Source organism: Stegostoma tigrinum, chromosome 39, assembly GCF_030684315.1.
Source record: "Stegostoma tigrinum isolate sSteTig4 chromosome 39, sSteTig4.hap1, whole genome shotgun sequence".
NCBI lineage: Eukaryota > Metazoa > Chordata > Chondrichthyes > Orectolobiformes > Stegostomatidae > Stegostoma > Stegostoma tigrinum.
The window spans coordinates 4,516,188-4,526,176 of record NC_081392.1 but is presented as its reverse complement, the minus strand read 5'-3'; the positions used below and the strand labels follow the sequence as shown (position 1 = coordinate 4,526,176).

Genomic DNA, 9,989 nt, shown 5'->3' with positions numbered 1-9,989 from the left:
GCTATCAACAAGCCACTGACATCACCCAAACAGACTGCACAACAATCACAGCTAAAGAGACAATTCTGCAACAAAATCTGCAGATTGAAAGTTTGTAAATGTGACTCCACTGTTTAAGAAAGGAAAGAAAACGTGGAATTACAGAACTGTGAGCCTGGTGTCTGTAGTTGGGTAAATGCTAGAATCTATTAAAATTGATGTGTTTACCATTTAAAGTAACTGTCTGATTGAACAGAGCCAAACCGGATTTATAAAGGGGAATCATGTTTATTTTTTTGAGGATATTATTAACAGACTGAATAAGGGTGAACCAGTGGATGATTTTTTTTCAATTCATTAAGCTGATGTGGACTCCGTTGGCTGGGCCAGCATTTATTGCCATCACTAATTGCCGTTGAGAAGGTGTTAATGAGCTGCCTTCTTAGCTACAGCAGTCCATTTGGTGCAGTTAGACCCACAGTGCAGTTTGTTAGGAATTCCAGGATGCTGTACCTCTACCAGTACCAGTACCAGTGAAAGAAAGGCAATACATTTCTGAGGATGGTGAATGCCTCAGAGGGAATTTGCAGTTGCTGGTATTCTCATGTATTGGTTGCCCTTGTCCTTCCAGACGAAGTATTTAGATTTTCACAATGCTTCTGATGAAGTACCACAAGGAAGTTTAGTAAATAAACTGAAAGCACTTGAGACTGGGTATAATGTCAAGCATAAATAGAGGATTGGTTAACAGTAGGCAGCATGCAGTTTGGTAACAGAAGTACAGGTGCAAAGTATTTCTTAAACGGTGAGAGATTGGAAAGTGTTGGTGTCTAATAGGACCTGGATAACCTTGTTCATACAACGCTGAAAGCTCGCATACAGTGCAGTAAGCAATTCAGAAATCAAGTGGAATGCTTGCCTTTTTTGCAAGAGGATTAGAGTGTAACAACAAAGAAGTCTTGCTTCAGTTGCATAGAAAACTGGAGATACTGTAGAGTTGAGTGTAGATGGGGAGGTAGGGAGGGGATAGGTCAGTCCAGGGAGGATGGACAGGCCAAGGGGGCTGGATGAGGTTAGAAGGTAGGAAATGGAGGTGCGGCTTGAGGTGGGAGGAGGGGATAGGTGAGAGGAAGAACAGGTTAGGGAGGCGGGGACAAACTGGGCTGGTTTTGGAATGCAGTGGAGGGAGGGGACGAGCTGGGCTGGTTTTGGATGTGGTGAGGGGAGGGGAGATTTTGAAGCTTGTGAAGTCCACATTTATACCATTGGGCCACAGGGTTCCCAAGCGGAATATGAAATGCTGTTCCTGCAACCTTCAGGTGGTATCGTTGTTGCACTGCAGGAAGCCCAGGATGGACGTCATCTAAGGAATAGGAGGGGGGAGTCGAAATCATTCGCGACTGGGAGGTGCAGTTGTTTATGCCATATATATAATCCTTTCCTTCTTGTCACTGAGATATTTTGAATTCAACTTTCCACTTTCCCTTGGATTCCATGAGGTTTATATTGTTTGGAACTCATCAAAAGCCTTGCTGAAATCCAGGTGGACCACATTAACATGCTGTTATCATCGAACTCCTTGTTACCTCCTTGAAGATTTCAAACAAGTTAGTCAGACATGACATCCCCTCAACAATCCATATTGACCCTCCTTGATGAAGTCACATCTTTGTAAAGCTTGATTCTCTAAATGATTTATTAAAGATCAGACTGTGCACATCTCTTCCCCTTTCTATAACCAATACAATGGTTGCAGTTCATCCACATCACATCTCTAGCCAGCACAATTTGGAAATGATGGTCAAAATTACTACTGTTTCTTTCCCTGTTATTCTTGGTAGCCTGGGGTACATTTCAATTTGATCTGGTGGCTTATCCAGTTCTAGGAATGTTAAAATCATAACTAAAATCTTAACTTATCTGAATGTCATCTCATTCAATATTTCAAACCCCTTCTTAAACAGGGTATATATTTCAATTAATCCTTTCTTTTATGAAGACAAATCCAAAATTTACCTTCAGAATCATGCCTACATCTTTTGCCTCCAGGTTATGTCTGGTCTCTAATTTGCCCTAATCTTTAGCCATAAGTCAATTTTGTGGTCTTTGCAAGGTGGATGAGCTGCCTTTTTGTACATCCAGCTCTTTTGCCTTTATGTGTTCCCCTTACACTGAACAGGAACAGTCTTGTTTCAAATTGTCAATTGAGCTGATCTTGCAGTGGCCTGGTGAGGTTATCTCCCTGGCTTCTCATTGAAGACAGTACCTGAGAAACAGAGACCGAGAGGTTGTTGGGCATTATTGGCTCTCCAACACTTGAACTTAGGGGGCATTTCACTGTAGTACATTTGCCTCCAGTATTAGCACGTGATACTCAATGAGCGTGTTGAGCTCTCATCAGTCTATTTACCCTTGTGTCTCTTCACAGTGTATGAGCAGATATCAAATTTGGAAACCACAATACAGACCTTGTACAAACATGTGATTGAAGAAGTGCCCTCTGTTATTACTGTTTAGCTTGACACTCCCTTCGCTTACTTAGCAAGTCTTGAGAAAAGAGGTACTCAGTATCAATATCACATGGGGATAGTATGCATCAGCATTCACTCATAGATCCATTAAGGATGTACAGCATTGAAACAGACTCTTCTGTCAAATTGTCCATGCCTACCAGATACCCTAAATTAATCTAGTCCCATTTGCCAGTATTTGGCACTTATTCCTCTGAAGGCTTCCTATTCAGATACCCATCCAGATGCTTTTTAAATGTTGTAGTTATACGAACCTCCACCACTTCCTCTGGCAGCTCATTCTATACACGCACCATCCTCTGGGTGAAAAAGTTGCCCTTTAGTTCCTATTTAAATTTTTCCCCTCTCACCTTAAACCTGTGCCCTCTAGTTTTGGAATCCCCTACCCTGGGAAAATGACCTGGGCTATTCACCCTATCCATGCCCCTCGTCATTTTATAAACCTCTGTAAGGTAATCCCTCAACCTCCACGCTCCAGGGAAAATAGCCCCAGCCTATTCAACATCTCCCTATAGACCAAACCTTCCACCTCTGGCAACATCCTTGTAAGTCTTTTTTGAACCCTTTCAAGTTTCAAAACATCCTTCCTATAGCAGAGAAACCACAATTGAATGCAGTGTTTCAAAGTAGCCTTCACCTCCAATGCTCAATGCACTGACCAATAAAGGCAAGCATACCAAATGCTTTCTTCATCATCCTGTCTACCTGCGACTCCACTTTCAAAGAACTATGAACCTGCACTTCAAGGTCTGTGTTTGGCAACACTCCATGGACTTTACCATTAAGTGTCTAAGTCTTGCCCTGATTTGCCTTCCAAAATGAAATGCTTCTCATTTATCTAAATTAAACTCCACCTGCTGCTCCTCGGCCTATTAGCCCATCTGATCATGGTACTGTTGTACTCTAAGTAAATTTTCTTTGCTGTCCACTACACCACAAATTTTGGTGTTATCTACAGACTTACTCACCATAGCTCCTGTATCCACATTCAAATCATTTATAGAAATGACAAAAAGCAGCGGATCCAGCATAGATCCTTGTGGCCTACCACTGGCCACAGACCTCCGGTCCAAAACGCAACCCTCCACCACCACCCTCTGTCTCCTACCTTCGAGCCAATTTTGATTCCAAATGCCTAGTTCTCCCTGCAATCCATGTGATTTAACCTTTCGAACCAGTCCCCCACGCAGAATCTTGTATGCCTTGCTGAACTCCATATAGATCACATCCACCACTCTGCCTTCATCAATCCTCTTCATGACCTCCTTCAAAAAACTCCATCAAGTTAGTGAGACACGATTTCCCACAGACAAAGCCATGTTGACTCTCCCTAATCAGTCCTTGCCATTCCTAATGCATGTAAATTCAGTCCCTCAGAAGCCCCTCCTACATCACACCCACCACTGACATCAGGCTCACCCATCTATAGTTCCCTGATTATTTCTTTCCAGCTTTCTTAAATAATGCCACCACATTAGCCAACCTCCAGCCTCTAGCACCTCATCCTATCAATGATACAAATGTTCAGCAAGGAGCCCAGCAATCATTTCCCTAGCTTCTCACAAAGTTCAGTCCAATCCCAGGGATTTACTCACCGTCATGTGTTTTAAGAAGTCCAACACCACCTCCCCTGTAATATGGACCCTTTTCAAGATATCATGATTTCTCAAAGCTCTTTTGTTTCCAATCATTTAGAGCAGGGATTAATAGAATCAAACCACATAGGAGCTGCCCAATGTGCTTGTTTCAGCTCTTTGAAAGAGGAATTCATATAAAATCCCACTTTTCAGTTCTTTCTCCATTGTCCAGAAAGGATTCTCCCCATTCAAATATGTATTAAATTCCAACTTTGACAGTTGCTATTGAATCTGTTGTTATCAGCATTATAGGCAGCGCATTCCAGATTGTAAAATTTTGGTGGCCGCCTTTAATCAAATTGATTATAACTAAATATAAAGGGATAGAATTATGCATTGGCAATTTATATCTCTGGTTGGGCCACAACTGGAATTCTGTGAGCAATTCTGGGCACAGTATGTTAGTTTTGGAAAGACAGCTGCATAGATTTACTACAAAAGGTACTTGAACTTCTAGGATTAGTTCACAAAGTTTTTCGGACTGGAAGCCTGTGACCAGAGGTTGTGCACAGGGATTGGAAGTGAGTCCACTTTTGTTTCTCAATAATCTTAACAATTTGGATGATAATATAGGAGGCATGGCTGATAAATTTGAGGATAACACCAAAATTGGTAGTATAGTGGACAGTGAAGAAGGTTCTCGAAGATTATAAAAAGACATTGATCATTTGGGGTTAATGGGCTGAGTAGTGGCAGATGAAGTTTAATTTGGAGAAATGCAATGAATTGCATTTTGGTAAAACAAGCAAGGGCAGGACTTCTACAATTAAAAGTAGAACACTAGGTAGTGTTGTAGAACAGACAGACCTAGGGGTTCAGGCACATAATTATTTGTAATTTGCGTCTCATCTAGACAGGTTGGTTAAGAAGGTGATTAGCATGCTTGTTTTCACTACTCAGACCTTTGAGTATAGGAGTTGGGACATCATGGTGAGGTTGTACTGGACTTTGAGGTCTCTCCTGGAGCACTTGTGCAGTTCTGATCGCCCTGCTATTTGAAGAATATTATTAAATTGGAGAGGGTTCAGAAAACATTTACCATGATGTTGTCAGGAAAAGAGGGTTTGAGTTGTAAAAATAGGCTGGATAGGCTGAGATCCTTTTCACAGGAGCACATGAGGTTGAGGGGTAACTTTATAGAGGTCTATAAAATCATGAGGCGCCTTGATAAGTTGAATAGCAAGAGTCCTTTTCCTCGGGTGAGGGAGTTCAAAACTAGGGGGAATATTTTTAAGGTGAGAGGAGAATATTTTAAAAAAACACCGACAGTAGTTCATGTGTGGAATGAACTGCCAGAGGAAGTGGTGGACGCAGGTACAGTTACAACATTTAAAAGACATTTGGATAAATACAACTTAACAACTTCTTCAATTCCTCCCACTTCCTTCAGACAAAGGAGGTGTCCATGGGTACCCGCACGGGCCCAAGCTATGTCTGCCTCTTTGTAGGATAAATGGAACTATCGCTCTTCCGAAGTTACGCTGGCCTCATCCCTCACCTCTTCCTCTGTTACATTGATGGCTATATCGGCACCACCTCATGTTCCCACAAGGAGCTGAACAGTTCATCTGCTTCACTAACACCTTCCACCCCAACCATAAGTTCACCTGGACCATCTCCAATACCTCTCTCTCCTTCCTGGATCTCTCTGTTTCCATCCCTGGCAACCACCTGGAAACTGATATCCATTTCAAGCCTACCAACTCCCACAGCTAACTAGAATACACTTCCTCTCACCCACTTTCCTGAAAAAATCCCATCCACTATTCCCAATTCCTTCACCTCTGCCACATCTGCTCCCCAAGTTGAGGCATTCCAGTCCCGGATATCCCAGATGTCCTCGTTTTTCAAACCACAAATTCCCTTCCAAAGTGGTCGAAAATGCCCTCAATTGCGTCTCTCCCATTTCCTGCACCTCATCCTTCAAACCCCATCCCCACAATAACAAGCAAAACAGAATCCCCCTTTCCTCACGTACCACCCCACCAACCTCCGGATCCAACACATCATCCTCCAACACTTTCGCCATCTGCAATCTGACATTATCAAAGACATTTACCCTCCCCACCCTTATCTGCCTTCCAATGGGACCACTTTCTCCGTGACTCCCTTGTCCGCTCCACACTCCCCAACAGCCCTACCACCCTCGGCACTTTTTCCTGCAAGCACAGCCTGCCCCTACACCTCCCCCGACCCCCATCCCAGGCTCCAAGAAAACCTTCCACATCAAACAGATGTTCACCTGCACACCTGCTAATGTGGTATAGTGTATCCGCTGTTCCCGATGTGACCTCCTCTACATCAGGGAAACCAAGCGGAGGCTTAGAGACCACTTTGTGGAACACCTATGCTCGGTTTGTGACAAACGACTGCACCTCCCAGTCGCGAACTGACACCCCCTCCCACTCCTTGGACAAAATGTCCATCCTAGGCCGCCTCCAATGCCACAATGATGCCACCCGAAGGTTGCAGGAACAGCACCTCATATTTCGCTTGGGAGCCCTGCAGCCCAATGGTATCAATGTGGACTTCACAAGCTTCAAAATCTGCCCTCCCCTTACTGCATCCCAAAACCAGCCCAGCTCATCTCCGCCTCCCTAACCTGTCTGCCCTTTCTCCCACCTATCCACTCCTCCCACCTCAAGCCCTACTCCCACCTCCTACCTACCAGCCTCATTCCCGCCTCCTTGACCTGTCTGTGCTCCCTGACCAACCCCAACCACAACCCCAACTCCCCACCTACACTCATCTTTACTGGTTCCATCCCAGCCTCTTTGACCTGTCCATCTCCTGTCCACCTATCTGCTCCTTTATCCGTCTTCCATCCTCCTTCCCCTCTCTCTCTATTTATTTCAGAATCCCATTCGCCGCCCCCATTTCTGAAGAAGGGTCCAGACCTGAAACGTCAGCTTTCCTGCTCCTCCGATGCTGTTTGGCCTGCTGTGTTCATTCAGCTCTACTTCTTGTTATCTGATATCCTCCAGCACTGGCAGTACCTACTATCTCTGGATAAATACATGAATAGGAGAGGTTTGGAGAGATATAGGCCAAATGCAGGCAAATAGAACTAGTTTAATTTTGGAACATGGTCAGTGTGGACTTACAGGTCTGAAGGCTGTGACTTTACTCGACAATCTAGAGCGGTAGTCCCTAGAATTAGAAAGTTCAGGTGTTACGTGATCAACAAATTAAAGATGTTAAAGATAACTAATGTGCTGACTTCCTTTTTTTCATTGCATGGAATTTGTGCTGAAGGCTAGAACTCTGAAATAATGGCAACATTTTAATTTTAATGTTCAGGGAGATAGAGAGTTCTAAGGATTATAGTATTTGGAAGAATCCAAGATAGCATAGAACCAGGAGAGAAAGGTGGACCACAAGTTTTCAAGACTATATCATGAAACTGAACAATCATAATCTTTGTGAAATTGAATGAAATTTGATAAACGGGTGACTTAACGTCTGGAGAGAGATCCATTGGACAGATCTTGGCCATATTTGCTACTTCGTGAATTCAGTGGACTGTTCACCCCTAGTTTGTCTGTTATTCATATTTGCCTCATGTTTGTTCTAGCTTGTTAGAATGTAAGAAATTTCTATCCTTGCAAAATCTAAACCTTTTGAACCATAATCTTTGCGTGTTTGTTTCATTAAGTTTGCTTTTGGCCATAAACCAGTTATTTAGTGCTGGCTAAGTAAACAGGATGATTGTTCTTAACACTGAACGTGATACAGTCTGAGACCTTTACCATCGACCATGTCGCCAACCTGTAATTTTAATGTAATGACTAGTGAAGGAATGGAACTGGAAAAGAATCAACAAACCTATCAACCTCAGTTATAACAATAGACAGGAACTATTTCCACTGTTTCTGGAGCATAGAACTAAGGCATGTGGTCCAAAATTACAGCCAGATAAGAGTGAAATTTGGAAACACCTCTTATTGCAAAGGGTGTCAGGAATTTGGAAGTTTTTCTATTATGCAAACAGCTATTGATGCTACAAAAACAGAGGTTACTGGAAAAGCTCAGCAGGTCTGGCAGCATCTGTGAAGAAAAAAATCAGAGTGAACGTCTTGGGTCCCGTGATCCTTCCTCAGAACTGGAACTTCTGTTTTTGTTCCTGATTTACAGCATCTGCAGTTTTTTGATTTTCGTTTCGCTATTGATGCAATCACTTGTTAAATTTAAGTGAGTTACTTATTTATTTTTCTTTTATAATTTCTTTCTTTTCTCTTACTCAATTGTTTTGCTTTTATTTCTTTCCTTTTTTAAATATTTCTTTCTTCCTGTCTTGCATAATATCAGAACTGACTCAGAGAAATTAGTATTTGAGTCCACTTACAATAAGTCTCACTAAAGTATGATGTTTTCCATTTCTCATGCCAATAACTTAACAAGTTGGCCTCTGATAAATGCAAAAGGTTCTATGTTTATGCAGTAACTGTGATTCTGTCCCTTTCATAGAGTAGCTTAAATTGACAAAATAGAATTCTTTAACACCATTCTATAAATCACTCTGATGAAGTGATAGCATGGGGAATGAGAAAATCACAGAGATATTGAATACATATTATCTGCAAGTTCACAATAGAAGAGAAAAACAAAAGATAACTTAGCAACTAAAAAATGAGGAAATGAAGGTAATTAATTTCCACAGAGGAAACAGTGTCTGAGAAACTTACAAGACTAATATCTGACAGATGCCCAGGACTTCATCTTCTATGACCTACATTGCTGCAAAGATTGTAGATGCACTTGCTGTGATCTTCCGAAATTCTGAAGTGGTCCCAGCATCGAGCCAATGGAACAAGAACAGAGAGGGAGAGAAAACAAGGAACTACAGGCCAATTAGCCCAAACATCAGTCAGTCATGGAGAAAGTGTTACAGTTTTATAGTAAAAGATAGCATAAAAATACATTTTGAAAGTCACATGATCAGACAAACATCAACGTGGTTTTACGAAAGGGAAATTGTGTTTATTGAGCACAACTTAATTCAGAGTTGTCTCCAGTGAGGATTTAGATCCCCTCGTGTCCCCCATTGAATTTCCCTTTATTATAGTCAAGGACCTCTGGGAATTTCTGGCGAAGAGCCTTGGCTGTTACAATAGACTCCAGCTGGCTCTGAACTCCTGCAGTGATTTTCAACTGGTATTCCGGTCCATGCTTTCAGTGCATTGGGTTTGCCTGGAATGATCGGCAGTGGTTGAGGATAGTCTTCAGGGGATATGTGAGGAAGGCGAGGGACCTTTGAGCCCTTCGTTACACCACAAAAGGATTTTAAATTTATCGATGGTGGCACAGAGTTGCTGACATGAAGACCACCACAGCCAGCCTTAACATCAACTACAACACAAAGTCACAATGCATTCCAGAATTTTTTGGTCCACCAGGACTGGAAATGTGTGATGCGTTTGCAGCAAGGAAGCCACATCATTCCAGGAGACAAAACCACCTGGCTCCTAAAGTGGCAAGGAGGGGTCTGTCTGAGTCACCTCACCACTAGTTCGGCAGGGTGGGCTGTTAACTTGTTTGCCTCAAATTTTTAGACTGAGATCTTAGCGGTTAAGAGTTGCTGCTAGGTTGTTTACTTTAACTGATGCTTGTGGGTTTGGTGCTTCACTTTGCGAACATTTACGCTCCCCTGCTCAGGCCAGGGCAAACCCACTCCTTTAAAGAAGTGTATGCTCACCTTGTCTCTATTGACAAAGGCAATTGAGACATCCTCAGGAGGATTTTAACTGCACCTTCAAGGAGCAGGACTGTTGCGGTACCCAGTCTGGCTTCACGTTGGGGAGGATAGTAAGGGACTTGATCAAGTCCTTCAACCTCATGGACA

The 9,989-nt window shown here is 42.7% G+C and overlaps 1 protein-coding gene across 1 annotated transcript in view; it reads right to left on the bottom strand.

Moving 5' to 3' along the window:
* Window positions 1-286: 286 nt before the first annotated feature.
* Window positions 287-9,989, bottom strand: part of LOC125447672 (olfactomedin-4-like) — an 85,130-nt gene continuing 75,427 nt past the window's right edge. The window contains exons 8-11 of the mRNA XM_059640973.1: window positions 8,833-8,987; window positions 7,252-7,297; window positions 7,045-7,152; window positions 287-1,568 (exon numbers count right to left, since the gene is read on the bottom strand). The gene's annotated coding sequence lies outside the window, so the exon portion shown is untranslated. The remainder of the gene's footprint in view (window positions 1,569-7,044; window positions 7,153-7,251; window positions 7,298-8,832; window positions 8,988-9,989) is intronic.